The following is a 27,888-nucleotide window of genomic DNA, read 5'->3' as shown; positions in this document are numbered from 1 at the left end:
TCAGATCCCACAGATTAAGGGCTCAGTCCCACAAGACTGCCCCACTTCAGGCAGCTGTACTTCTGACCGACCAGCTATAAATCAGGGTTCCCGTGACACCCTCCTCGGATTCCATAATTTGCTCTAATGCCTCATAGAACTCACGGAAACACATTTACCAGTTTATTATAAAGGATATAATAAAGATAATGAACAGCCAGGTGAAGAGATAAGGCAAGACCCAGAAGGGTCCCAAGTGCAGGAGCTTCTGTGCCCGTGGAGTTGAGCTGTGCCACCCTCCCAGCAGCGAGTTGTGTTCACCAACCCAGAAGCTCCCCAAGGCCCGTACTATTGGGATTCGGATGGAGATTTCGTCATGTAGGAATGGTCGATTATGAATTCCCAGCCCCTCCAGAGAATGGGGAGGGGCAGGGTGTGATGCTGAAAGTTCCAAGCTTCTGATTGTGGCTCGGTCTTTCTAGTGATCCCACCCAAGATTCAAGGTTATCTTAGTCAATACTCACAATATGAGTAGGTAATGTATTCCAGGATTCAAGAGGCACCTCAAATTCATGCACACACAGAAAAAGGAGTCACTTCATCAGAACGTAAGATACACTTAACACTTAGGAAATTAAAAAGGCCTTGGGAGATCTGTGGAGCTCAGTGTGAAGACTCCTCCCACCAGGGCTGCACAATGACTGTTGTAGACCCTGGGTTCTCTTGCCTTTGTGTTCTCCTTTCCTCCACAAAACAATATTAAAAGTATATTTTAAGTCTGCGTTGGTATGAAGGCAAATAGATTAATATTATATACTAAAACATTTTCTTCGACCTCAAAGTATTTTTTCTTCGATTTTAAAAGAAATTAAACCATTTTTGTGGGCATCTGAGAGCCTCGTGCCTCCTGTGCCTGATGGAGAAGTTGGCCCTGCTGCGCAACCCTGCAGCCTCGACTTCATTCCACCCTCCACACCCTGTTTGCTGAAATAAGCAGAGAGTCTGTATCGGCTGAAGGAAATTCACAGAGCAGTGCATGTCTTCCCTGAAGAAAGCCAAGTGACAAACGACAATGGTGGGGTGGCGGGGGGGCAACAGGGGGAAGACCCTGAGAAAGCCCAGGACTGGCAGTAGAGAAGCCTGGGTCTCAGGACTTAACCACTTGACTCCTCAGTTGTCCCAGGGAGAGACAACTCTGTCTCTCAGTGGTACGTTGAAGGTCAAGGAGACAGAGGCAGGACCAGGAGTGGGAGTGAAGGTTCAATTAGGCCAGAATTGAGATTGATCTTACTACTTTTTAATGGCGAAAACAAACCAAAGGCTAGCCAAAGCCTTGACTGAGAGATTGTGAGGTCCCCATCCTGTGTCCACTGGGGGCTCCTACCCAGGGGGCCTTCAGGGCATGGCTGCATTAAGTAGTAATGTTGTGTAAGGAAATGGAGAAAATTCGGTAGTGGTGTGTATGGGGGGTGGGGGGTAGTGGAGGACGGGCGGTGGGGTAGAGAGTACAGGCATTCCTGGCATGTCTTCTGTTTGGAGAGAAGCAGCCAGAAAAGGGAAGGGGACAATGTGACAAAGACTCGCTGGAGAGCTGCCCAGGACAGGGTGGCCACACTGCTGGCACAGCCAGTTTGGAGGATGTGCAGTGAGGAAGGGTGGGCACAGAGTGGAGCCAACCAGATGGCCAAAGGTCGCAAGGTACATGAGTGTCCTCTCTCCATGGCCCTCAGAATCCGTCAAGCTATCAACTTGTCCAGTGTAATTGGATATTTTGTAGGAGGCAGAGAAGGCCCTGAGCTTTGTGACTGTTCTGATACCAGCTGAAACCAAAACATGAGCAGCAATGCAGGAGCAAGGAATCAGCAAGATGCTGCAAGTGAGGTGAGACCGGGCCAAAACCTTGGGAAGGGCTTTGAACAACCACAAGCAGGGCCATCTGGTCAGCAGGCCCCACTGGCACAGCGCCTCTGGCACATGAGCTTTTCCCAAAGGTCTATAAAAACACATGTGATGAGAAAAGAATGTAGTGGATCCAAAACACAAAGAGAAAAGTATAAAATTAAAAGTAGTGCATTTTAGTTAAATGTCTATAAAACATATAATTATGTCAGCTTCGTTTTAAAATTTAGTATTATAAATTCTCTTCTATTTGAAAATAATGCTATGGTTTGATTTTCTCACTCTATAAAATTTCCTGTGAATGTATGATGACAACCCAGAAATCATAGCCAATCATATAATGAATGAATGACTGGTAGTTAAATAATTTCAAAAGCAAAATTAATAAAACCCTTTTGATTATTAAATATAACGGCAAACATGTTATATTTAATGTTAAATATAGATATATTCTAGTGTCTTTGATGTGATGTGGAATGTGGACTCCATAATTAAAAGGCCCTGGGACCCAAAAGGGTCTGAAACCAGTGCTGTTCACAGTCCCTGGAATTGGGGTTTAGGCCAAGTTGAACCAGGTCTCTGAGGGGTGACATGGGAGCCCCAGTTGATATCAGATAATAACTTAATTAGGTGAACTTGGACCCTTCCATTTCAGAGTCCATTTGTACTCAGGTGCTTTCAACCCTGAAGGGTTGTTCAGGTGTGTGAGCTTTTAAATGAAGGTTTTGATGGTCTCTGGAAGGAGGAAGCACCTTTCAAATGTAGTAAACTGCTACGTTAAGTCTCCACTAGGGCTAATATAATTAATGAAAGAGAAAGTGAACCAGTATGAATGGGTGATAAATTACGGCTCGGCTTGTGACAGTGACCTGCCCAGGTCAGGTGGCCTGGGTGTGAGGCAAGGAGGCACTGGGTGTCCCTCTGGCCTAGACCAGCAGCCCGCAGCGTCACTTAGCAGCGGCAGGTCTCCTGATGGCAGCTGGGATGTGCTGTCGTCCACTCAATCACTAAAAGCTGACACTGATTGCTATTTTCTCTTTGAAGGATGTCTTTTTTTTCCCCTTGATGATTTCACTCTAACACTTGAGAAAAGGGTGAGAGGAAAAAACAGTGCTCTCCAGTCATCTCTCTCTTCCCTCATTTTCTGTCCTTGGTCCTGTTCTCAGGCTTGTAGCATTCCATGCCTGTTCCTGACACCCCCAGCTGTGTTCTTCCCTTTCCCCAGCCGCCCTCCCCAGGCAGGTTTCCTTGACTTTGGGTTTGGTTCTGTGAGGCAGCAAAGGTGGCTGGTAGACGCCCCCTCAGAACCCACTCAGGCTGGCTTCAGAGCTGTAGAGATGGAAGAGGCCAGACTGAGCAGGACATCACCAGCCTGGCCTTGTAGAGCCAGAGGTGGCTGTGGGAGAATCCAGGCTCTTCTCCGCACCCTTAGCTCATGACCTCAGCCCTGAAGTGACCAGGAAGGAGGTGTGGTAAGGCCACTGGTGTTTGACTGCTCCCATTGCCATTGACCTGGTCTGTGTGTCTCTCTGTCAATGGATGTCAGTGACCAGACAGGCAGAGACCAAAGAGCAAAGGGAAGAGTGACCTTCCTGGCCCTCCGTCCCCAAGGAGATCCCACCCCCTCCCAGTGCTCCCTCTACCACACTAGCACACGATCACTGGGGACCCTGAAGTCTAATAGTTTTAACAATAATGAGCTCACCTTCATCTAGGCCTTCCCTGCTCCCAGAGAACATCTACATGTTTTATTTGATCTTGACAGTGATGCTGGGAACAAGGTGAGGCAGACACCAGAATTATGCCCAATTTATAGATGAGGAAACAAACAGTTCAACAGTGAACTGACTGGCATGCGATCTGCAGCTAGTAAGTGTGGGAGCCAAGTGAGATTGGAACCTGGTTCTTCTGACTCCAAGCGCATGGAACGTGGGCTTCAACCTTGAACCCACAGGGAAGCACTGGGTCTCACTTAGCAGCCACCTGGTCACGAGCATGGATTTGAAGTAAGGGTTCACACACAGTGAGTATGAGTGACCCTAGAACCAGAATTTCTGTCAAGGCTCTTAAAATGCTGACATCACGTAAAGTCATTGATCTTTAGAGGGAAAGATCATTTCGTTTACGGCAAGATTCAGTGCACTCATTTAGTCATTAATTCACTCATGTATTAATATATTCACTCACGTTTATATATTGAGCACTACTACACGTCCCATAGATGTAAGCCAACTTGCCAAACATCAGTGCACTCCAAAACCCAATTGCTGAGTAATCGGTTCACTCCATTTGTCAATTTAGTCAATTTGTCAAATGAGCAGTTTACTGGTTTTACCCATTGTAAATGAAATTTACAAATTTACCCATTGTAATGATCACAGCTTGAACACTAATGTTTTAACAATTAAAATGTTAGCCAAACAAATATGTAGAAATTAAAATTTTTTCCACATGAAGCATTACTTTTCCAGGCAAAATTCCAGCCTTGAACACTGTGATAGGATTGTTTTGGCTACATCTGGTTTCTTTACGTGCTTTTGAGTGTGTGTATTTCCAAACTTGAAACATTTAAATATTTTTTCATCAGTTTCTCAAAAGGGCTTTAAGCCTGAGCTTTATAGAAGCAATGTGAGAAGTGGTTACACAGAAGAGTCCCAATCTGGAGCCAGGCTGCCTGGTGTGCAGGCCCAGCTCTGCCACCTTCTTTAGAGGCAGCACCTTGGTTCAGTTACTTGTACATATGTGATATGATCTCAGTCATATTACATACAAACTGAGGGAAAACATCACAATAATAACAGGGTTATTTCTGATGGTGTGATTGTGAGTAACTTTACTTCCCTTTCTTATAATTTTTCTGTATGTCTCATTTTAAGACATCGTTTTAGGAATTTTAAGTGTTCACTATGTAGGATGAACTATACCAGATGGCTTCATATATGCGTTTTATTTAATCCTCATAATAAATGCACCACGTAGGTAATATTATCATCGTTTTATAGCCAAAGAAACTGAAGCTCCAAAGCATGAAGTAACACGTCCCACAGCTCAGAGGAATCTGACTCCCAGTCTGACTTCAAAGCTCATGCAGATTTGTATTCCCTCTGGCTCAACCTAAGAGTCCTCTTTTAAATGGGTGTGATATCTACATCTCAAAAATGGAGAGAGAATGGAATGAGATGATAGGTCTGAAAGCTCACTGCAAATGATAAAGCAGTCTGCAAAGACAAATACTAACCAGTAGCATGTGCTGTTTTCACTGGGCTGTTCCAAGGCTTTGTGCGTATCATGTTCCTTCAATCATCTCAATGACTCTGTGAGGCAGGTAGCCATTATTATCTCTGTTTTACAGAAAAGGCTATCGAAGAACACGGGGTAATATGCCAAGGTCACATAGCTAAACCTGACATTTATATCTAGATGGGAGCCTTTCTATTGTAAGTGGTTTTGGGGTCATCTTTCCCAAATTTCTCCTCCACACATTCCTCAGGGATACAACCTTCTAGAACACAGTTGTCTGCCTGGCTCAGCAGGAGGTGCATGAAGGGTAGGAAACAGGTCAGAGCTCAGAAGTCAGGCATTAGACACCCCTTTGCTGGTGGGTATTGTTGGCCTAGCTTTCCAGGGACTGGAGGTGACTCGAGCTCCAAGGACACTGCTGCCACCTGCTGTTCACACATTCTCCATCCAAGGGCTTCTTCCGAAAGCCTGGTGTCGTGTAGGGTGTCATGCGGGGTCTCTGCTCCCGCTCCCCGCATAAGAATGCAGGATATGGTGAGGCCAAAAAGGAACACCCACGGAGCCATAGGTAGGGGAGTCACACCACTATATTCTCGCTGGCGGCTGGGTTGGCGACACAGGAAGCAGGAGCCACACGATCTGCAAACCTCCGCCGCTTGCTGGCTCAGCCACCATCTTCTTGCTAGCCCCCATTTTCTGCTAGCATAGCCACAGCAGTTATATTAGTGGCCAATGGCTCACTGGTTACAGCTGATGGCCAACTAGCCACAGCTGATGGCCATCCAATCACAGTTGATGGCCATTTACTACCTGAGCCAGCACCTTTCCATGTGAGGCCGAGAGCCTGGAAACTGCTCTCTGGGGCTCTGTCCCCACACCTGGCCACCGTGAAGCAAGGCCTTTTGCTTCTTTGAGTCTGCATCAGTAAAATGAAGACAATAATAATATCTGCTTCATACAATTGTTTTTATGATGAAATGAGATTCAGTTTCCCTCTACCATCTACTGTCCTACCAGAAAAAAGTTAGATATGTAAAAGGCTAACTAGGATGGGGAACAAACGTCCCTAAATACCTAAAATCACCTCTAATTACATTAACATTTTTAACAACTACAAATTTTTTTTCGTAGTAAAGCATTTCCCTTTATATTTCGCTACTGATTTTGAATTTTTCAAAATTAAGTCTCAAGTCGTTTTCTGGGCATTTTATTAAGAGTATTTGAGCCAGAATATGAAATAGTGAAAAAGGTATTTGATTTTTTTTTTTTAATGGGAAAAGCTTTCATGACTCAAATTGTCCCTTCCATCAAGACTGTCAGAGTTATTTCCAAGATTCTGGTTCACAAGTTTCACATCACTTCTTTCAGGCAAGTTGTCTAGCAAATGGGCAACATAAAACTGAGAAAACTGGAGTGGGCTTTTTCCACTCCCGTTCCCTTGGGAACTGATGTAACTAGCAAAGCGAAGAGGCCTGGCTCCCTCTCAGCAGCTATAAACATCACACCAGATTCTATTTGCCTGAAAATTCCTTCTGACTGGGCCTAGATGCCAGGAGTTGGATGATAATCAACTTTCCTGTTGCCAATCTAATATTCCTGCCTGGAACATTTGCAACTTGTACTGCTGGTAGAGAAGTCCTGCAAAACTGAAACTCTGTTGGTGAGTTCTGGCAAGTATATGTAAACTGCTTCAGGATTATCCACTCTACTGCGTACTATAGGCCTGGATGTGATGGGGACTCAAGGGGCAGGCCTGGCTGTTCCCATCCAAACAGGGAGGTTGGGTACCAACTCACTCTCTCACTTTTTTTGGCGTGGACCTAGTGCTAAATGAAGATACTGTGTGCTGCCTGGATTTCTTTTGGTGCCAAGACTTTACTCCTCTAAACAGTAGCTTTTGAAAATCTCTTCTTTCCTTTATGGAAATAAAAATAAAGCAACTCTGAGATAGCATTTTACACCTATTCAATTAGTAAAATTTATAATAAATTGCTCAATGCTGGTATGTTTGTAATGAAGTCAGATATGCCTAATGGTATTATAATTTGTGGATTCCTTTTAGAAAGCAATAGAAATATATTTGCAAGAACCCTAAAGATTTTTCATACCCTTTGAGCTAATAATTCTACCTTGAGAATTTATCTGTCGACAAAGGCAAAAAGCTATAGTATTTAAGAATCTGTCCGTTGCAGCGTTAACAGAAGTAACAAAAGAAAGACCTGGAGGCAACCTAAACCCTGCCCTAAAGGGGATTACGATGAATTAAGTTCATAGAAAATTATTTGTCCATTAAAATGATAAACACAGAGGCTATATATGTGGAATTGTGGAGAAATATTTGCTATGTTAAGTCAAAAAAGGCATTATAATGTACATAATGGTGGGTACATGATAACTAACTACAGCCATCTTAAGCTACCTGTGCTTAGGACAACAGGACTGTAAGGGGCAAGTATACAAAGAGTTGTACTCGGATAGCAGGATTCTGGATTATTTTTATTTCTTTATTTCCAAATTGTCTTTAATATGGTTACATTATAAAAAGAAAACTGGCTGCAGATATTCCATCTCTAAGTTGAATCTAGTTACTCTGTAGAGCACCTCTTTTTGGAACAGGGAGGCAGTTGTGATCTATTTGGAAAGGATAATGATTTCTCATTTCCATCAGTTGCAAAAAATTTCATCAAGCACCACAAGGTTCAAATATGATGTATTGCAATTCGAAGAAGGAAATGACATGCTGAAAAAAAGTCCTCTATTTAATAATCTCGTGTTCCTATATCTTCAGTGTGTTGATCTGTGCTGAGATGACACTCTTGTCTAGCCTCAATGGTAAGAATCATAAAGTGACAAATATGTTAGTGTCTGTCTTACTACCAACTTGCCTTTCACTAGCACTTTACAGTTTTCAAAACACTTTCACATCCTTGATCAAATTTGAGCTTCCCAGCAACTCCACATGACAGATAGTGCATGTAGGATTATGACCATCTTATAGATGGGGACATTGAGGCTCAGAAGGCTAAGTGATGTGCCCTAGTTCCTCCAGATAGTAAGTGAAAGAGCTGGAACTAAATATTTGACAATTGTTTGATGTAAGAGGACATGACCAGACTCTCAGTAAGTGTCTACATATCAACTCTGAGGTACAGGGATTATGGAGAAAATCCTATTCACTTTTTATAATTGACTTTGTAAGGGAAGAAAGGAATGTTTAGCGTACCTGAGGAGAAGCACACAATGAATGGCCCATTGGTGGTGAAGGGAGAGTGTGGGACAGTGGAGGGAAGATGACTCAGGACCTCGTACCCAGAACAAGGACATCTGCTGGAGGGAGACAAGGCTTAGGAAGTGCCTGATGGAGACTTTGGGAGGAAGAAGTAGGGGTGGACCTGGACTTAGCGCTTTGATTCATTAGTAATCAAGGAAGCGGAGAGGGAAACATTTCAAACTGAGACCTGGGACATAGAAATAAGAATAACTCTTAAGATGTATTGAGGTATGTACAGCTATTCAGAAACTATGAAGTAACCACGTAATGGGTGGTAAGAACAGCAGCACCGCCTGTATCTCTGAGGTTCATTCAACACATGGCTCCAGGCCACTGTGCTTCAGCCAGCTAGCTCGGGCTTCCTCACCGGGGATCTGCAGACTCCCCCTCAGGGCTCTGTGAGGGTTCCATAAGGACTTTCATATTTCATCTCTTCATTGGAAGCCGATTTAAAACAAGATTAATGTTTGCAGATTCTGGGTCATGTGGACAGCCACTGAATACGATCACATGATTTCAATGTCTACATTGGCACTGCGTTTAGGTAGTAGTAGGGTCAAATAATGCTGTTTGAATCGTCACACTAGAGGAAAAAAGAACAGAGATGTATTTGATAGGTAAACAGGGAGAGGCCAAAGGACATCACAAACATTGTATGACGAAAACTTCCCCAGTTGTTCAACCAGAAACAAAACTGGTGGGTAAACAGAATTATCACACAGCCCATGAGGTATAGGCATGTCAAAGCAGAATTCTTTAAAGCAAAAATATCCGAGAAAGGTGGGCAGCATGTCCCTTCCCTGTCACACAGAGGGATAAAGTCCTGCCCAAGGATCATCGTTTTGCTTTCAGGATCCATTCATACTCTTAAAAGTTATTGAGAATCCCAAAGAGCTTTTGTTTGTGTGGGTTAAGTATGCAAACAAAAAGTCAGCAAGATAGTTATTTCTCCAGCAAAAAAAAAAAAGGGCCTTTTCAGGAACAACAAGGAATTGCAATCCGGTACGTGCAACCATGGCAAACCCCATACAAGTCCAATAAAACAAAGGGGAGGGGAGATTGCCCTTGTGGCCCCTGTAGGAAGGGGAGGCCGTTTTTTTTTCTTTCTAGGAAGAATGAAGGTAAAATGAGGGAGAAAAAGGGGGTGAGGGATCAGCACCTCCCCCCTGAGTGGTGGACAGAAGGGCAGTTTCAGCAGGCGGTGAGGTGGCTCAGGGCCTGGAGGAGATGTTTTCCCTATGGAGCATGGTGCAGCCCCTGGTGACTGTTTCCCTGAAGCATCTCATCCATGCCTTCCGTTCACCAAAAAGCACATCTGTATCTGTCAGTGCATCAGTTTCTCAAAACCAGCATCGAGATGTAGTTCCTGAGCATGAGGCTCCCAGCAATGAGCCTGTGCTTAACTTAAGGGGCCTTGGATTATCTGAATTAAAAATCGGACAGATTGATCAATTGGTAGACAGTCGACTTCCTGGACTTTGTAAAGGCAAAAACATTTTTTCCCATTGGCATACTTGTGTATCTCATTTCTCTGCACAGTCCTTCTTTGAAAATAAATATGGTTGCAGAGATGTCTTTAGTACTTTATGTTCCTCTTGCTTGTACAGACAACATTCAAGAACTCTTAAAAGGATTTGTTCAGATCTTCAGGACTGGCCAGTTTTCATACAGTCTCAGGGCTTTAAAACTTTGAAATCAAGGACACGACGTCTACAGTCCACCTCTGAAAGATCGGCAGAAACACAGCAGATAGCACCATCGTTTGTGAAGGGATTTCTTTTGTGAGACAGAGGAGCAGATGTTGAGACTTTGGACAAACTCATGAAAACCAAAAACAGACTTGAAGCTCACCAACATGCACTTAAAACTGGTTTTCCAGAGGGTTTTCTGAATGCTCAAACACTGTCACAAAAAAACAAACGAAAAAAAAAACACAATAATTCTCTAAGATGACCTCATCTGATTCTCTGTTTTGCTACTCTTTGGCATTTATGGACTCTTAAAAAAACCATTTTTATCTCTCCACTTCTGGACAACAATGGGGCTTGATTCTGTAGTAGATCCTATCCTGATGAAAAATGTCACCTTTGAGCGTGTTAAAGGATTGGAGGAAGCTAAACAAGAATTATAGGAAGTTGTTGAATTCTTGGAAAATTTACTGTGCAAATTTACTGGAGGCAAACTTCCAAAAGGAACTATTTTATTTGGACCAACAAGAACAGGAAAGACACTTCTTGCCCGAGCTGCGGCTGGAGAAGCTGATGTTCCTTTTTATTATGTTTCTGGATCAGAATTTGATGAGATGTTTGTGGGTATGGGAGCCAGCTGTATGAAAAATCCTTTTATTTTATTTTGTTTTTTTCATGTAGCCCCTAAGAGGCAAAAAATCCTTTTAGGGAAGCAAAAGCAAATGCTCCCTGTGTTATATTTATTGTTGGTGGAAAGCAAATCGAATCTCCAATGCATCCATATTCAAGGCAGACTATAAATCAACTTCTTGCTGAAATGGATGATTTTAAACCCAATGAAGGAGTTATCATCATAGGAGCCACAAACTTCCCGGAGGCATTAGATAATGCCATAATATGTCCTGGTCATTTTGACCTGCAGACTACATACAGTTCCAAGGCCAGATGTACAAGGTCGAACAGAAATTTTGAAATGGTGTCTCAATAAAATAATATTTGATTTCTGTTGATCCAGAAATCATACCGTGAGGCACTGTTGGCTTTTCTGGAGCAGAGTTGGCGAATCTTGTGAACCAAGCTGCATTAAAGGCAGCTGTTGATGGAAAAGAAATGGTTTTTCAGAGATAAAATTCTAATGGGGCCTGAACATAGAAGTGTGACCGATAACAAAAATAAAACCATCACAGCATATTATGAATCTGGTGATGCTCTTATTGCATATTACACTAAAGATGCAATGCCTGTCAGAAAAAGCTACAGTCATGCCTTGAGGGTCAGCACTTGGACATGTGTCCCTGTTGCTTGAGACTTATAGATGGAATGAAACCAGAGCTCAGCTGCTTGCACAAATGGGTGATAATACGGGAGGAAGTTTGGCAGAGGAGCTTATATTTGGAAATGACCGTATTACAACAGGTGCTTCCACTGATTTTGATAATGCAACTGAAATAGCAAAGCAGATGGTTACCAAATTGGGAAGGAGTGGCAAGCTAGGAGTTATGACCTACACCGATACAGGGAAACTGAGTCCAGAAACACAATCTGCTATTGAACAGGAAATCAGAATCCTTCTCAGGGACTCATATGAATCAGCAAAACATATCTTGAAGATTCATGCAAAATGGCATAAGAATCTAGCAGGAGCTTTATGAGACTTTGGATGCCAAACCTATGAGACTTTGGATGCCAAAGAGATTAAAATTGTTCTTGAGGGGAAGCAATTGAAATTGAGATGATGATTCTCTTGATGCATTGCTGGTTTTACTACAAGAATATAAGTAGCATTGCCTTAGTCTCCTTCTGCCAACGCTTTTCTCCCATTCTTGACTTAGTATCGAATAATGGATTCTTCGGATCACAGAATCATAAAGCAGGAAAACCCAGAGCTGGGTGATCTTGTATGAATCACTTAATCTTTCTGGGCATTAATTTCCCCACCTACAGAATAGGAATTGTATTAGTTCCTACTTCACAAATAGCTTATGAGGATCTAAGTAGCTGCCTCAAACCCCCAATGGGAGGTGTAGGCACTGACCAAACAGGTCAGAGCCATGATCTGGTTCCTGGAAGCCAGAATTAGGGGAGGCCAGAAAGGACAGAGCCAGAGGGGTGAATGAGTGTCCATGTTCTTAAACAGTATAAGGTTCCAGCGCTAAGACAGGGCGTGGGAACTGGGCTCAAACAGGAAACACGGGTGAGTGCCTTATTGGTGTAAGGAGTAGAACAGATCACAGAACAGAAGTGAAATGGCCACAGCTTGCCTTGTAGACCATCAGGTAAGATACAAATGGAGTGAGTCGGGGTGATTCACATATCATGTGGTAACGAATGAAATAATTACCAAAGGCATTGTTTGTTTTTTAACATCCCCGCCGCCCGTCCCCTTACTCCCCATGATTCAAAGTGCAGGTTGAGAATCACAGATGTTAATGAGGAAGAATGGGATGTGGTAATGGTCTCAGGTCAGATGTGAATAGATCTCAGCCATGAGATGCTGGAGCTTTAGATGTGCGTTGGTTGCAACAGTTATTAAGCATTAATTTGCTTTCCTCGTTCCTTCCCCTTTTCATAATGTGGAGTTGAACGAAAGTAATGGCCTAGGTCAGAGCCCACTGGCCATGCTTCCTGTTTGGGAGCCTTGAGGGCTCATCCCAGGGTTCCCACTCCTTTCCCCACTGCCCCTCTACTGAGCTGGGAGGCCAGGTCTCTGATCTTGGGAGCAGAATCGGACAAGACGTTCCAAAGACTCACTCACTTCGACAAGTGACTTTAATTAGGACATCCAAGTGGTGCCACCAGGAAACTTAGGACCAGAGACTCAAGTTTAAAATCTTGGGAATTCACTCCCAATGAAGCAACAAAATGCCTTGTTATAGAAAAAGCATGTTGGGGGGGGAAATGTTTATGCATTATGCCGAAGTCTGTTCTAAGGGAAAAAGACAAGAATTCTGAGACATACCCGTTAAAGACATTTAATTTGAAACAATGAGGCAGAAAGTGTTCTGGACTCAGTTGGCTTTTGCACCCCAGAGTTATTTGGTTTGAATGATTGCCAAATCCTAAAGTTCAAAAGACAGTCACAAGTGGGGAAAGGGACCAGCATTCTTGGGTTTGGATTCCCAGAATTTTCTAATTTACTGTAAACCTCTCACTCTAAGGTCACCCCCCTCTGGCTCATGGTTTGGTTTTAAAGACAGCTCCTCCCCCTACCGTGAAGAATGTTCCCTGTCCATCCATCTCTGCCTGTAGCCACATTAACCTCCCAGCTTCCCACCTCTCCCCTCCACCCACCCAGGGATCACAGTTTAGATGGCACTTCCTAAGGAAGCTTCCCTTGAGGACCCCCAATCTAGGACAGATCTCTTTGTTTTAAGTTTTCATTAACCATGTTTCTTTCCTTAAGAGCAATTACCTCCATTTTTAATTACACGTTCATGAGTGTGATTATTTGATAAAGATCCATCGTTCCTCCTGGTCTCCAGGCTCCATGAGAGCAGGGGCAAGTCTGTTCACCATTGTATCCCCAGGCCCTTACCCGCTGCCTAGCACATCACGGAACATTCTTAAAATGAATTTTAGAGAGGTAGACAGTGGGAAAAACAGACAACTGTGAGTTACAGGTTTTGTTTTTTTTAAAGGTCAGCACATAAGAGGCTAAGGTAAGTTATTCTCCAAACTTTAAGACTAGGTTACTCAAAATCAACATGTAATGGATGAGATTATCTGAGCACAGAATGCAGAGGAAAAAGTCCTAATATCTTGCCAAAGCCACAGAGAAAGGGCAGAACAGATTTTGGAACTTGGAGTATATAGTCAAAAATCAGAGCAATTGGGAGAGGGGGCAGGGGTCAGAGAGGTCCTGGGTCAAATGCTATCTCCAGAGACTAGTTTGTATTATACATGGTCTGTCAGACCATGTTAACGGGCACAGTTAAAGGGGATCCAGAGTGAGACAGGTCCCATCAAGCAACCATAAAAGATGATTCGCAAATGTGCCAGGGATGGGGCATTGGAAGCCACCCAAATGTGTAAGAAAAGAGCAGTAGTTGATAGTCTGCCTGATGAAAATGCAAGACATCTACAAGAAGGGAGGCCCGAGTGTCAGAATTCCCCATTCCCTGTTTGTTGGATGGAGGATTGGTGTCCAGCTGGCTCACAGCACCTGATGACACTGTCCATGAAGATCGTCCCCGCCCGGTGCTCTTGTCTCAGGTCCCCCGAAGATATTCACTGGAAACTGCAGCTACATTACCTTACATGGCAAAAGGGACTTTGCAGATATGATTAATAAGGACCTTGAGATGATTACCCTGGATTAATTAGATAAACCAAATGTAACCACAAGGGGGAGGCAGGAGCACAGAGTTAGAGAGAGACAGGAAGACGCAATGCTGCTGGCTTTACGAATGAGGGAGGTCTCCAGAAGCTGGAAAAGGGAAGAAAACAAATTCTCCTCTAGGGCCTCCAGAAAGGACGCCACCCCGCGCCCACCCTGATTTTAGACCAGTGAAGCTGATTTCAGTTTTCTGACCTCCAGACCTGTAAGATAAATATGTGTTGTCTGAAGACACTCAGTTTGTGGTAGTTTTGTCGCAACAGCTATAGGAAAGTAATATACCAACTGACACGAATATCTGTCAACAGATTAGTGCCTGGATCTTACATGATTCTCCGGAGAGTTGAGGTATTTTCATTCAGTTCCCTTGGGCCAGATCACTGCTGGGTTGTAGACCAATCAAATTTCTGGATCTGCTGAGAACCAATGTGGCTGACCTCAACTTCCTTAAGGTCCTTCCACCCTGGGAAGCCTGGCCTGGCCTGAGGAACTGCTGCCTCTTCGTAAACACCACGCTGCTCACTGATAATGACTCATAATGTGTGGGCTATTAGGTGAGTTCTTCGGAATAGAGTGTAGGCTTTGGCACCAAGAGAGGCCTTCAGATCCCTTCTCTGTGCCACTCAGTAGTCACATGATCATAAAGAAGCTACTTAACTTCCTCCAACATGGCTTCCTAAACTGAAAAGTGGAGATGACACCTTCCTAGTTTATAGTGTTGTTGTATGGACTGATAATGTGTCTTAACACGACATGCAGGGGCAGAGCCAGAGCTGGCATCTCATCGCGGTCGCCTCCTCTCTCCTCTCTGCCCTCCACCCCCATGAGTTGTCCCTGTGCTCATCTCTTTTTATGACCTATTCTCCAGCTCCTCCCTCTATCGCTTTGTAAGTCTCATGCTGGCCCTGTCTTTTGTTAGACCCCTGGCTTCAAATCAGTGACCTCAGTGATCACACTCCCAGTGGCCCGATGTCTTAGTTGGGGTCCCCCCAGAGGTAGCACCTGAGACATGGATTCCAGTATAGACGGTTTGTCTGGTAGATGGTCCCAGGAAACACCAGCAGAGAGGTGACACAGGAAGGAGAGATGTGTGTTCATGCAAGCTACCACTGTGACCACATGGAGCTTAACCCCCACCCCGGGAACTCTGGGAGACAGTTATCCCACCAGGGACAGGGGAGCTGAGGCATACACCTAGTCCCATCAATCTTTTTTTCTTTTGGAGGGAAGGTGGCAATGATTCCCGACAACTCCTGCCTGTAGCACTCATGGTCCAGACAGGCTCCAGCACCAGAGAATCCTTGGCACAGGGATACAGGTGCTGGCAGCTGGACGGGGCAGCATGGGGATGTGGACAGGATACCGATAGCATCTGCCTTAGGAGCATCTTGTAAATGCACGGCCTTCCAGCTCTGGTCCGGCCCTTTCCTTAACCAATAGTGAGCTCCACATGCCTACTGCATTGTTCAGGACTAACTAACCCTAGTTGCAGTCTCTTTCAATTTGCAAACTGATAAACGAAGAAACTTTATACCTGTCTTTTGATTTCGAATGGGAGGGAACACACTTTCCCAGGCAAGCCACAGGCTGCCTTCTCTGCTATACACTTCCTATTATACTTTCAAATAACCCACCTAACTATCTCCATTTGGCAAATTTTAAAGCTACAGTCTGTATATGTTAAAGGGTGTTTAAGTCCAAGAAAAACATTTCATTACCTTGAAAATCTCTAATTCTTTCCCCCACCCAATCACATATAGGTTACAGCCACCTGGGGGTTATCATTATGTCGTTATCATTACCCGAGGATATTTTAAAACATCCAGATAATTAAGAACCCTAATTAATAAAAGTCTGGATAATAGGTGGGTCACCATATGAAATGCCTGCTGATCGTAGGCTGCCTACGGCAGGGGAGGAGTTTCCGCTGTGCCCAGCGCTCAGACCCTAAATGCTGTTCATTACTGAGCAGCATGTGTTGAGTGCCTACGAGGTGCAGAGTACTGCGCTGGGTGCTATGAGGCACAGAGAGGCTTGAGAAGGTTTCAGAAAGAATTTCGCTTCCCCCACACAACTCTGAGCCTATTCCAACTTCCACCCTTCAAATTTTTGTTTTGTTGTGTTTTCTTTTGTTTTAAGCCTTACCCAGCATCCTCTTATGTAATGCATTGAACTTCTCACTGGGAGGGATGGGAGTCTTGTACCGTGTGACTGAGGCCTGAGGACCTGAGTTCCTGTCGGGGTACATAGAGACTTGGAGGGGAAATGATTAGCCTGAAGTGACCCAACCCACAGGAGGTAGAGCTGGGCCTGAAATCCTTGCCTCTTGTCCCTTCTGCCTTCTTTCTTCACATTTTAGCCTATTACCCGGCCTTCACACTTGAAGGTGGATTAATTAAGGGCTGGGCCCTGTGGTAGTTCCTAAGAACATGCACTGGCACGTGCTGCCCCCAGCTGCCTCCACCCCCACCCCCGACTTTGCATCTGGTGATCTGTGTTCCAGCAAACCTACCAGATGTTCTGCTGCCTAAACCCCTCGAGCACACTTCTAGCTCAGCACTGTTTCCCCTCTGACCACTGTAGCAAAACCCTCGGCGAAAATCATTTAAAATGTTTGTTTTGGGGACCCTCCCGAGACGTGGTAAATCAGAACCTGTCTCTGGGGCGTGGGCCAAGGAAATCACATACACTTGTAACAAGCCTTCCATGCGTTTCAGATCACACTGAAGTCTGAGGACCGCCAGCCTAGGAGCCGAAGCCCAGGATCCTCAGCGTGGCTTCCAAGGCCTGAACCATCTGACCCTGCCTCCCTCTGGCCTCACCTCTACCAGCCAGGTGGAAACAGGTCAGCCTCTGTATCTCTGCTCACTCTGTTTCTTCTGCTTTGTTTGCCTTTCTTTCATCAATTCTACAAGGCAAATTCCTGTTCCTCTTCCAGGACCCTCCTGAAATGTCCCTCACTCTCTGTCACTCTCCTTAACTTTAGACTCACCTGCTCTCCCCTCCCTTCCCATAGCTATTGATACCTGCCTCTAATATAGCCCTCTATTAATGAGTTCTAAGCTTATACCTCCGTCCTGGGCTGCTGGGAGCACACATTGCTCCTTTGTGCATATTAGGGAAAGGCACCACTTCCTCCAGAGCCAGACACACAGCTTGAGAATAGCAGCACAGGCTGAATCTAAGCCCACTGCCCCCACTCCCAGGCACCCTCGTGCAGGGCAGAGCCTGCTCTGCCATGTGTGTGGCCTCTCCACATGTCTTCTCTCCTGTGAGCTCCTGAGGATTCACTGGCACTTGCTCATCTTTGTATGTCCCCAGCATATAAGCCTGTCCCCATAGTGGCTCTCTGTAAAAGGTTTTATAAGCTGAAGTGAACTGAATGCAGCGTGTGAACACAGGCAGAGTTGCTCCACACACGAGTCTCAAATGCTGTGAATTGCAGAAAACCTTCAGAGCAGCAAACGCAGGATGAATAATGTCATTTCTTCTGTTCTCCATGGATTCTGGATATTTTAACATCTGCAGCTGGAAATTGTTTAGATCCGTGAGACTAAAATAGATGCCTACAGCAGTCTGTTACTTCATTCTTTGCCTTTTCGAACAAAAATAAAAACAAACCAAAAAAATTATTTTCCACTTCCCCAGGAGGCAAATCTGTCTGGGGCTAGTTGTTATTAAGGCCACAGGAGAAATCACCAGACTTAAAGACCCTTCCTTGGATCCCTTGTGCTGCACAATTTGCTCATCAGTGAGGTGGGGACGCCCACCACACCCTCACGGCTGTCATTCAGGAGACACAGTCGGCTGCAGCAACAGAGTTACAGAGTGGCGTTTTAGACTCCACGCTCATCAGCAGAGATGAGACATGGAACGGCTGCAGTGTTTGGTCCCAGTTTAAAATTCCCATAACTACAGTGAGAATGCACTCATGTATGACGATGGCTTTCTTTTAAAAAGGTCATTCTGACATTTCAAAACAGGGATATTTATTAACTTTCCATTGGTCCCAATTCAGGGGAGGCGTAGGTTGGCTCTTCAGATGATGGGAGTTGAATTCCTATTTTGTTTTTAACCACTGAGGCAGTGACCAAACAAGTTGACAAGTTGAAGGAAAGAGATGTGAGGAGGAAGACAAACTATATAAACTGGAAGATTAGTTCAGGAAAAGAACTAGGGACTTTAGTAGTTGACATCTGGTTTTTTTAACTGAAAATATTGTTAGAGGGGAATAAACAGTTCTAATCTCTACTCCTAATCATCCAATCTATTCACTAAAGTTTACATTTTATCTTTTTTTTAAATTTATTGGGGGACAATTGTTAGTAAAGTTACATAGATTTCAGGTGTACAATTCTGTATTACATCATCTATAAATACCATTGTGAGTTCACCCAGAGTCAGTTCTCCTTCCATCACCATATATTTGATCCCCCTTACCCTCATCTCCCACCCCCCACCCCCTTACGCTCTGGTAACCACTAAACTATTGTCTGTGTCTATGAGTTTGTTTGTCTTGTTCTTTTGTTGTTTTTGATTTATATACCACATATCAGTGAAATCATATGGTTCTCTGTTTTTTCTGTCTGACTTATTTCGCTTAGCATTATACTCTCAAGATCCATCCATGTTGTCACAAATGTTCCTATATCATCTTTTCTTACCGCCGAATAGTATTCCATGGTGTATATATACCACAACTTCTTTATCCATTCATCTATCGAAGGACATTTTGGTTGTTTCCATGTCTTGGCCACCGTAAACAAAGCTGTAATGAACATTGGAGCACACGTGTCTTTATATATAAATGTTTTCAGATTTTTTGGGTAGATACCCAGGAGAGGGATTGCTGAGTCATATGGCAATTCTATTCGTAATTTTTTGAGGAACCTCCACACGGCCTTCCATAACGGCTGCACCAGTCTGCATTCCCACCAACAGTGTATGAGGGTTCCTTTTTCTCCACAGCCTCTCCAACACTTGTTACTATTTGTCTTGTTGATGATAGCCATTCTGACTGGGGTGAGGTGATATCTCATTGTGGTTTTATTTGCATTTCTCTGATGATTAGTGATGTTGAGCATTTTTCATATGTCTATTTGCCATTTGTATGTCCTCTTTGGAGAAATGTCTCTTCAGGTCCTCTGCCCATTTTTCAATTGGGTTGTTTGTTTTTTGTTGTTGAGTTGCATGACTTCCTTGTATATTTTGGATATTAGCCTCTTATCGGAGGCACTGTTTGCAAACATCTTCTCCCATTCAGTTGGTTGCCTCTTTATTTTGTCGATGGTTTCTTTCGCTGTGCAGAAGCTTTTAAGTTTCATATAGTCCCATTCGTTTATTTTAGCTTTTACTTCCCTTGCCTTTGGAGTCAAATTCATAAAATGCTCTTTGAACCCAAGGTCCATAAGTTTAGTACCTATGTTTTCTTCTATGCAGTTTATTGTGTCAGGTCTTATGCTTAAGTCTTTGATCCATTTTGAATTAATTTTGGTACATGGTGACAGATAGCAGTCCAGTTTCATTCTTTTGCACGTGGCTATCCAATTCTCCCAGCACCATTTTTCGAAGAGGCTGTCTTTCCTCCATTGTATGTTTTTAGCTTCTTTGTCAAAAATTATCTGTCCATATTTATGTGGTTTTATTTCTGCGTTCCAAATCTATTCCATTGGTCTACGTGTCTGTTTTTCTGCCAATACCATGCTGTTTTGATTATTGCAGCCCTGTAGTATAAGCTAAAGTCTAGGAGTGTGATACCTCCAGTATTGTTCTTTTTCCTTAAGATTGCTTTGGCTATTAGGGTCTTTTCTGGTTGCAAACAAATCTGACGATTTTTTGTTCTATTTCTTTAAAAAATGCCATTGGAATTTTGATGGGGATTGCATTGAATCTGTATATTGCTTTGGGTAATATGGAAATTTTAACTATGTTGATTCTTCCAATCCATGAGCACGGAATGTCTTTCCATTTCTTTGTGTCTTCTTCAATTTCTTTCAAAAATGTCTTATAGTTTTCAGCATATAGGTCCTTCACATCCTTGGTTAAGTTTATTCCTAGGTATTTTATTCTTTTTGCTGCAATTGCAAAAGGAATTGTGTTTTGTATTTCTTTTTCTGAGATTTCATTGTTAGTATATAGGAATGCAATGGACTTGTGTACGTTGATTTTGTAGCTGGCAATTTTACTGTATTCGTTGATTGTTTCTAATAGCTTTTTGGTGGAGTCTTTAGGGTTTTCTATATATAGCATCATGTCATCTGCAAAGAGTGATAATTTAACTTCTTCATTCCCAATTTGGATGCCTTTTATTTCTTTCTCTTGCCTGATTGCTCTGGCAAGGACTTGCAACACTATGTTGAAAAGCAGAGGTGATAGGGGACAGCCCTGTCATGTTCCTGAACGTAAAGCAAAGGGCTTCAGTTTTTCACCATTAATTATGAGATTAGCTGAGGTTATATCATATATGGCCTTTATTATGTTAAGGTATTTTCCTTCTATACCTATTTTATTAAGTGTTTTAATCATAAATGGATGTTGTATCTTGTCAAATGCTTTTTCTGCATCAATTGATATAATCATATGATTTTTGTCCTTTATTTTGTTTATGTGATGTATCACATTGATGGATTCTTGGATGTTGAACCATCCTTGTGCCCTGGGATGAACCCCACTTGGTCATGATGAATAATCTTTTTAATGCATTGTTGTATTCGATTTGCTAGAATTTTGTTTAGGATTTTTGCATCTGTATTCATCAGAGATATTGGTCTGTAGTTTTCTTTTTTGTGTTGTCCTTACCAGGTTTTGGTATCAGGGTAATGTTGGCCTCATAAAATGAGTTAGGGAGTACTGTCTCTTCTTCAATTTTTTGGAAGAGTTTGAGCAGGATTGGTATTAGATCCTCTTTGAAGGTTTGGTAGAATTCACTAGTGAAGCCATCTGGTCCCGGACTTTTGCTTTTGGGAAGGTTTTGGATGACTGATTCAATTTCGTTACTGGTGATCGGTCTGTTTAGATTTTCCAGTTCTTCATGGTTCAGCCTTGGAAGGCTATATGTTTCTAAGAACTTGTCCATTTCTTCTAGGTTATTGAATTTGGTGGCATATAGTCCTTCATAGTATTCTTGGATGATCCTTTGTATTTCTGTGGTGTCCGTGATAACTTCCCCTTTTTCATTTCTGATTTTGTTAATTAGTGTCTTCTCTCTTTTTATCTTAGTGAGTCTAGCCAAGGGTTTGTCAATTTTGTTAATCTTTTCAAAGAACCAGCTCTTTGTCACATTAATTTTTTCTATTGTCTTTTTGTTCTCTATTTCATTTATTTGTGCTCTGATTTTTGTTATTTCCTTTCTTCTGTTGACCTTGTGTTTCACTTGTTCTTTTTTTAGTTCTTTAAGGTAAAACATGAGGTTATCTATTTGGGATTTATTTTGTTTCTTGAGATAGGCCTGTAGTGATATAAATTTCCCTCTTAAAACTGCTTTCGCTGCATCCCAAAAATTTTGGTAGGATGTATTTTCATTGTCATTTGTTTCTATGTATCTTTTGATCACTCCTCTAATTTCTTCTTTGACCTGGTCATTCTTTAAAAGTATGTTGTTTAATCTCCATGTATTTGTGTTTTTTCCTGCTTTCTTTTTGCAGTTGATATCCAATTTCAAAGCCTTGTGATCAGAGAATATGCTTGGTATGATTTCAATCTTCTTAAATTTGCTGAGGCTGATTTTATGTCCCAATATATGGTCTATCCTTGAGAATGTTCCATGTACACTAGAAAAGAATGTATAGTCTGATGTTTTAGGATGAAGTGCTCTATATATGTCAATTATGTCCATTTCATCTAATGTGTCATTTAGGGCTGCTATTTCGTTATTTATTTTCTGTTTGGATGATCTATCCATAGCTGTCAATGATGTATTTAAGTCCCCTAGTATAATTGTGTTTTGGTCAATTTCTCCCTTTAGTTCTGTTAGTAGTTGCTTCGTATATTTCGGTGCTCCCTGATTGGGGGCATAAATATTGATGACTGTTATGTCTTCTTGTTGTATAGTCCCCTTTACCATTATGAAATGTCCATCTTTGTCTCTTGTTATCTTTTTCGCCCTGAAGTCTGTTTCATCTGATATCAATATGGCTACACCTGATTTTCTCTGGGTACCATTTGCTTGGAGTGTCAATTTCCACCCTTTCACTTTGAGTCTATGCTTGTCCTTGTAGCTGAGATGTGTCTCTTGGAGACAGCATATGGTTGGGTTTAGTTTTTTGATCCAATCTGCTACTCTGTGCCTTTTTATTGGTGAGTTCAGTCCATTTACATTTAGGGTGATTATTGATATGTGAGGATTTCCTATCATTCTGTCTTTAGTTTTCCGGTAAGGCTGTGACTCCATTGTTTCTTTGCCTTTTTGTTGTTGTCTGTTATTTCTGTGTGGTGGTATTCTATGATGTTTCCCTCTGTTTCTTCTTTTATTATAGTATATATTTCAGTTCTGGATTTTTTTTGAGTGGTTACCCTTAAGTTTATGTAAAAGAAAGTTTGATATTTAGAGTATTCCATTTTCTTCAGCACGCTTACTTTCACCATTCCCATATTTCAGTTCACACCTTTACTCTCCCCCTTTTTATGTTTTCGATTGCCACAAACTGTCCCTGTTGATGGTAGTCGAATAGCCTCCTTTAGTATTTCTTGTAGTGCAGGTCGTGTATTAGAAAATTCCCTCAGCTTCTGTATGTCTGGAAAGGTCTTTATTCCTCCTTCATATCTAAAGGATATCTTTGCTGGATATATTATTCTTGGCTCACAATTTCTCTCTTTCAATAGTTTGAATATTTGGTTCCACTCCCTCCTGGCTTGTAGAGTTTCTGCTGAAAAATCTGATGATAATCTAATGGGCTTTCCTTTGTAGGTTACCGTCTTCTTTTCCCTGGCTGCCTTGAGGATTCTTTCTTTGTTGTTGATTTTAGACAGCTTGAATACAATGTGCCTTGGAGAAGGCCTGTTGGGATTGAGGTAATTAGGCGTTCTATTTGCTTCTTGGATTCGAGGATGCAGTTCTGTCCACAAGTTTGGGAAGTGCTCATCGACAATTTGTTTGAATATATTCTCTGTTCCTTCTCTTTCTGGTATGCCCATTGTTCTTATATTGCACTTTCTGATGGAGTCAGAAAGTTCTTGTAGAGTTCTTTCATTTCTTTTAAGTCTCAAGTCTCTTTCTTCTTCCATCTTTGTCATTTCCAAGTTTCTATCTTCGATGTCACTGATTCTTTCCTCCATCTGGTCATCTCTACTACCTAAGCTGGCTATTTCATTCTTAATTTCTTCTATTGAGTTCTTAATCTCCAGAAATTCTATTTGGTTCTTTTTTAAAATTTCAATCTCTTTCGTAAAATGCTCATATTGTTCTTTGATTGTGTTTCTGAGTTCATTAAACTGCCTTTCTGTGTTTTCTTGCATCTCATTGAGATTTTTCAGAACTGCAATCTTGAATTCTCTGTCATTTAAGTCACATATTTCCATGTCTTTAAGTTCCTTTTCTGCAGACTTTTCACTTTCTTTCTGAGCTGTCTTGTTGCCTTGGTTATTCATGGCAATTACTGATTTATTATTTCTCTTCCTAGACATCTACAGGAGTGGCTTCTGCAACAGGTTGATAGGAAGAGGGCTTTCTTTTGTTTTCCAGTACTTGTTGGTAGAATGTTTCATTTTCTCTCCAATTGCAGCCTTTTTTTCTCTCTCACATGGTAGTGCTATGTTTTCTCTGCACTATTATGGCTTCTCACACAATGGGGGGATTCCCTGGGATACGGGTTTCTACTCTGTTAATAGTTTGCCTGGGTCACAGGGCGCAGTGTCCTGGTGGGTACGCGGAGAGCTTTTGAAGTTCCAAAGCTCTTCCTGCACCAGATTCAGAGCCCATATGTTTCAACAGTTCTGTTTATTCCTGCAGGGATCTGCCCAGATAGGTGGGGCCAGGGGCGGGGTGAGTTGTGAGAGGAGGCCCAGAGCAATGGCCTCGACCACCACCACAGCCGGTCCTGCTTCCACAGCTCCCTCCCCTTTGCTGGAACTAGTTGGGCTGTGAATCTGTGTCTGCGGTCCACAGTTCTCAGAAAAGCAAATATTCTGTTGTTTTGATCTGACACTGCTACTGTTCCACTTCTAGCACCGGGCAGGTGGGGGCGAGGCGAGCTCTGGGAGGGTAGGGAGGGGGCGGCTAGTCTCAGTGCCTAAGGCTTCCATTCTCTGCTTGGCAGTGAGGGCTTAAACCACCGTTTTCAGCCTTCTTTCCTCAGTCTTTGCCGTGAGCGTTGGGTTCAGCCGTGTTATATGCTGCCCCCTCAGCCCTGTGGGCCATAAGCGGAGCCCTAGCAGTCCGAGTTCTTCCCTCTCCTGCAGCTGCGGTAGTTCCGGAAAGCAGCGAGCTCAGAACACTGAGCTAGGTCTGCATCCTGCACCCACGCGGCTCCGTCTCTGTGCTTCTCCCTTTCCTCCTCCCCCACTTCTGCGATTCACCCACCTTTAGGTGAATTCAGTAGTGGGCCTCTTCATCTTGCCTGTCTGCTGTGCAAGAAGTCCTTTGTGGAGTTGTTGTTGTTCGATTAGTTGTAAATTCCAGGGAAGATTTACAGAGGCTCACCTCACGCCACCATTTTGATGACGTCTCATATTTTATCTTTTTACAGGTTGAAGCACATTTAATCGTTATTATTAGCCCTGACTTGCAGATGAAGAAACTGAGGTTCAGAACTCATCACCCAAATTCAGACCCACCCGACAACGAAATAAGTCCTGAGCTTCATAGATGAGGGACACGTGTAAGACAACGTTATGCCTTCAATGGTTTGCAATCAAAATCAGAATAAACAACATGGACAGTAATTAGAAAACAAAAGATCGAGGGAGAGGAGAGAACAGTTAGGACTGATACTGATAAAAGAAGTTTCCTTGCAGGAGACAGGACTTGAGTTGGGCTCTGGAAGCTGTACAATAATTACATTCAGGGAAACACATGAAAACATTCTAAGTGTGACAAGGTTTATTTGTTGTTTTTTTACACAGTTCCAGAGCAATAATTTGAACTCACTTCAGTATTCATCACTATTTCATTTGCATCCTACATTTTAGAAAATAGGCTATTTTAAGAGCAGTGTTAGGTTTACAGCAATACTGAGCAGAAGGAACCGAGATTTCCCGTATACTCCCTGCCCACACACATGCACAGCTTTCCCATTATAACATCCCCCACCAGAGCGGGACATTTGTTACAACTAAAGAATTTATATACACACATCATTATCATCCAAAGTCCGTGGGTGATAAATAATGGACAAATAAATAATGACATGTATCCATGTATTATGGTGTCATACAGAGTAGTTTTGCTGCCCTAAAAAAATCCTCTGTGCTCCACCTATTCATCCCTCCCTCCTCCCCTCTAATCCCTGGCAACCACTGATCTTTTTACTATCTCTGTCATTTGCCTTTTCCAGAAAGTCATAAAGTAGGAATCATACAGTAGTACCCTTTTCAAATCGGTTTAACTTAATAATATACATTTAAGTTTCCTCCATGTCTTTTCACGGCTTGATATCTCATTTCTTTTTACTGTTGAATAACATTCCATTATCTGAATGTATCATAGTTTATGGTATCAGTTCACCTTCTAAAGAACCTTTTGCTTGCTTCCAAGTTTTGGCAATTATGAATAAAGGTTCTGTAAATATCCATGTGCAGGTTTTTGTATGGACATAAGTTTTCAACTCCTTTGGGTAAATAAATACCAAGCAGCATGATTGCTGGATCAATGATAAGACTATGTTTAGTTTTGTAAGAAATCACTAAACTGTCTTCCCAAGTGGCTATACCATTTTATATTCCCACCAACAATCGATGAGATTTCCTGTTGCTCCATATCCTCACCAACATTTGGTGGTGGTGGTGTCAGTATTCTGGATTTTGACCATTCTAATAGGTGTGCTGTGTATCTCATTGTTGTTTTATAAAAACATACTTATTTTGTTTTCTATCAACATATTATTTTTTAGCCAGGGAATGGCTTGTTTTTTTTCTCTTTTCCTGTAGATTGTTCTACTGTTTTCATTTGTCTAAGGTGATTTCACTTTTTGATTATTGATTCTGTTGCCAGGTGTTCTTAGAAATATTTTCTTTCATATGTTTTGGAAATTTGGTTTGTGTGTTCATTTTTAGTGGAAAATTATTTTCCTCTTCCATTTCCTTCCTCTCCTTTTCCTTTCTCTTTCTGTCTTCCTACTCCTCTCCTGTCTGGTGACTTAATTTTCTGCTTAGCTGGCTTCCCAGAGCCAACTAAAATATAGGCGCTCTGGGCTCCTTCCTCACAGTGGCAGTCAAGATCCCACCAACATGTCTGCTAGCTGCTTATTCAGGTGGCCTCTTAGGCTCTCAGTTTGCATGGAGAACATTTATTCTGTTACTTTCACAGAAACTATACTTTGGGTGGCCTCTACCTGCTTCTAAACTGGTGGAAGTCCACCCAGACCTTGGCTTTTGCTCTCTATATGGGTCTGTTTTTCTATTCCATTTCTGATCCGAGGAGAGGTACAGAAGAATAGTTGTTAAAAAAAAATAAAGTGAGCACTTATTGTAATTACCACTGGCTGTCTTTCACATTTTTCTCTTTATATTGTTTTCTCTCACTGTCATGTGCTTAGAATAGTGGGGTCCCTATGATAGGAACCTCCAATACCATCTTGACAGAGTGCACCTGTCCACTCTAACTGCAGGTGGTGCTCCAGAAACCTCTGAGTTCCATTACCAAACACTGAGTCTTAGGATACCCTGATCTCCTGAGGGTTGAGGGCTTTGAGAGCAGCTCCAGCACCTTATAATTATTTAGCCCCAGTATTTCCTGACTAGATGTGGTTACCATTATTGCCTTTTCCTCCAGTTAAACATTTATTAGCTCAAGATGTTTACAGTTTTTTTCTCCTGACAATAGACTGTCAATTCAAGCCTATGAATTCTATATATATTCCACCTGTAAGAAAAGACAGGCTTTTATACAGTGGGTATATTGCCCCAGCTCCTGAAGGCCTACAAGCTTTCAAAAATCTTTCAGAAATGTTTGTGTGTGTGTGTGTGTGTGTGTGTGTGTGTGTGTGTGTATCCCAAAGTATTTTTAAAAATTGAAAAATTGGAGTGGATGTTCAAAATTAACATTGTCACTAATTGTTCAATTAGGATAACACGTTTTACATTTTGCAGCAACTTGAGGTTAGATTCTTATTTCACAAGAATATCTGATCATCTACAGATGTCAGAAATCATAACTAAATTATATGAGTTTTTCTATTAAAATTTTTCAAGTGCAAATTAAAAAAAAAATTTTTTTACAGTACAAAAAAAATTAATATAAGGCCTGGATGTAACTTAATATGTTTGATGTAGTGTGGAGCTAGGCCTCTGGAAGAGATTTTAGAAGGCCCTATGAGCTGAAA

At 42.3% G+C, this 27,888-nt stretch overlaps 1 long non-coding RNA gene and 1 pseudogene across 2 annotated transcripts; both read left to right on the top strand.

Moving 5' to 3' along the window:
• Positions 1–1,521: 1,521 nt before the first annotated feature.
• LOC141570576 (uncharacterized) lies at positions 1,522–26,139 on the top strand. Of its 2 annotated transcripts, XR_012494727.1 has the most exons (4): positions 1,522–1,860; positions 14,790–14,967; positions 17,131–17,258; positions 25,096–26,139. It is a non-coding gene; the product is annotated as an uncharacterized LOC141570576 (long non-coding RNA). The 2 variants fall into 2 exon arrangements; XR_012494728.1 differs by lacking the exon at positions 14,790–14,967 and having other exon boundaries at positions 1,545–1,860.
• Positions 9,635–14,780, top strand: LOC109460198 (ATP-dependent zinc metalloprotease YME1L1; annotated as a pseudogene).
• Positions 26,140–27,888: the final 1,749 nt, after the last annotated feature.

Source organism: Rhinolophus sinicus, linkage group LG03, assembly GCF_036562045.2.
Source record: "Rhinolophus sinicus isolate RSC01 linkage group LG03, ASM3656204v1, whole genome shotgun sequence".
Taxonomy (NCBI): domain Eukaryota; kingdom Metazoa; phylum Chordata; class Mammalia; order Chiroptera; family Rhinolophidae; genus Rhinolophus; species Rhinolophus sinicus.
Note: the sequence above shows the minus strand (reverse complement) of the source record. Positions and strands in the feature narration are given on the sequence as shown.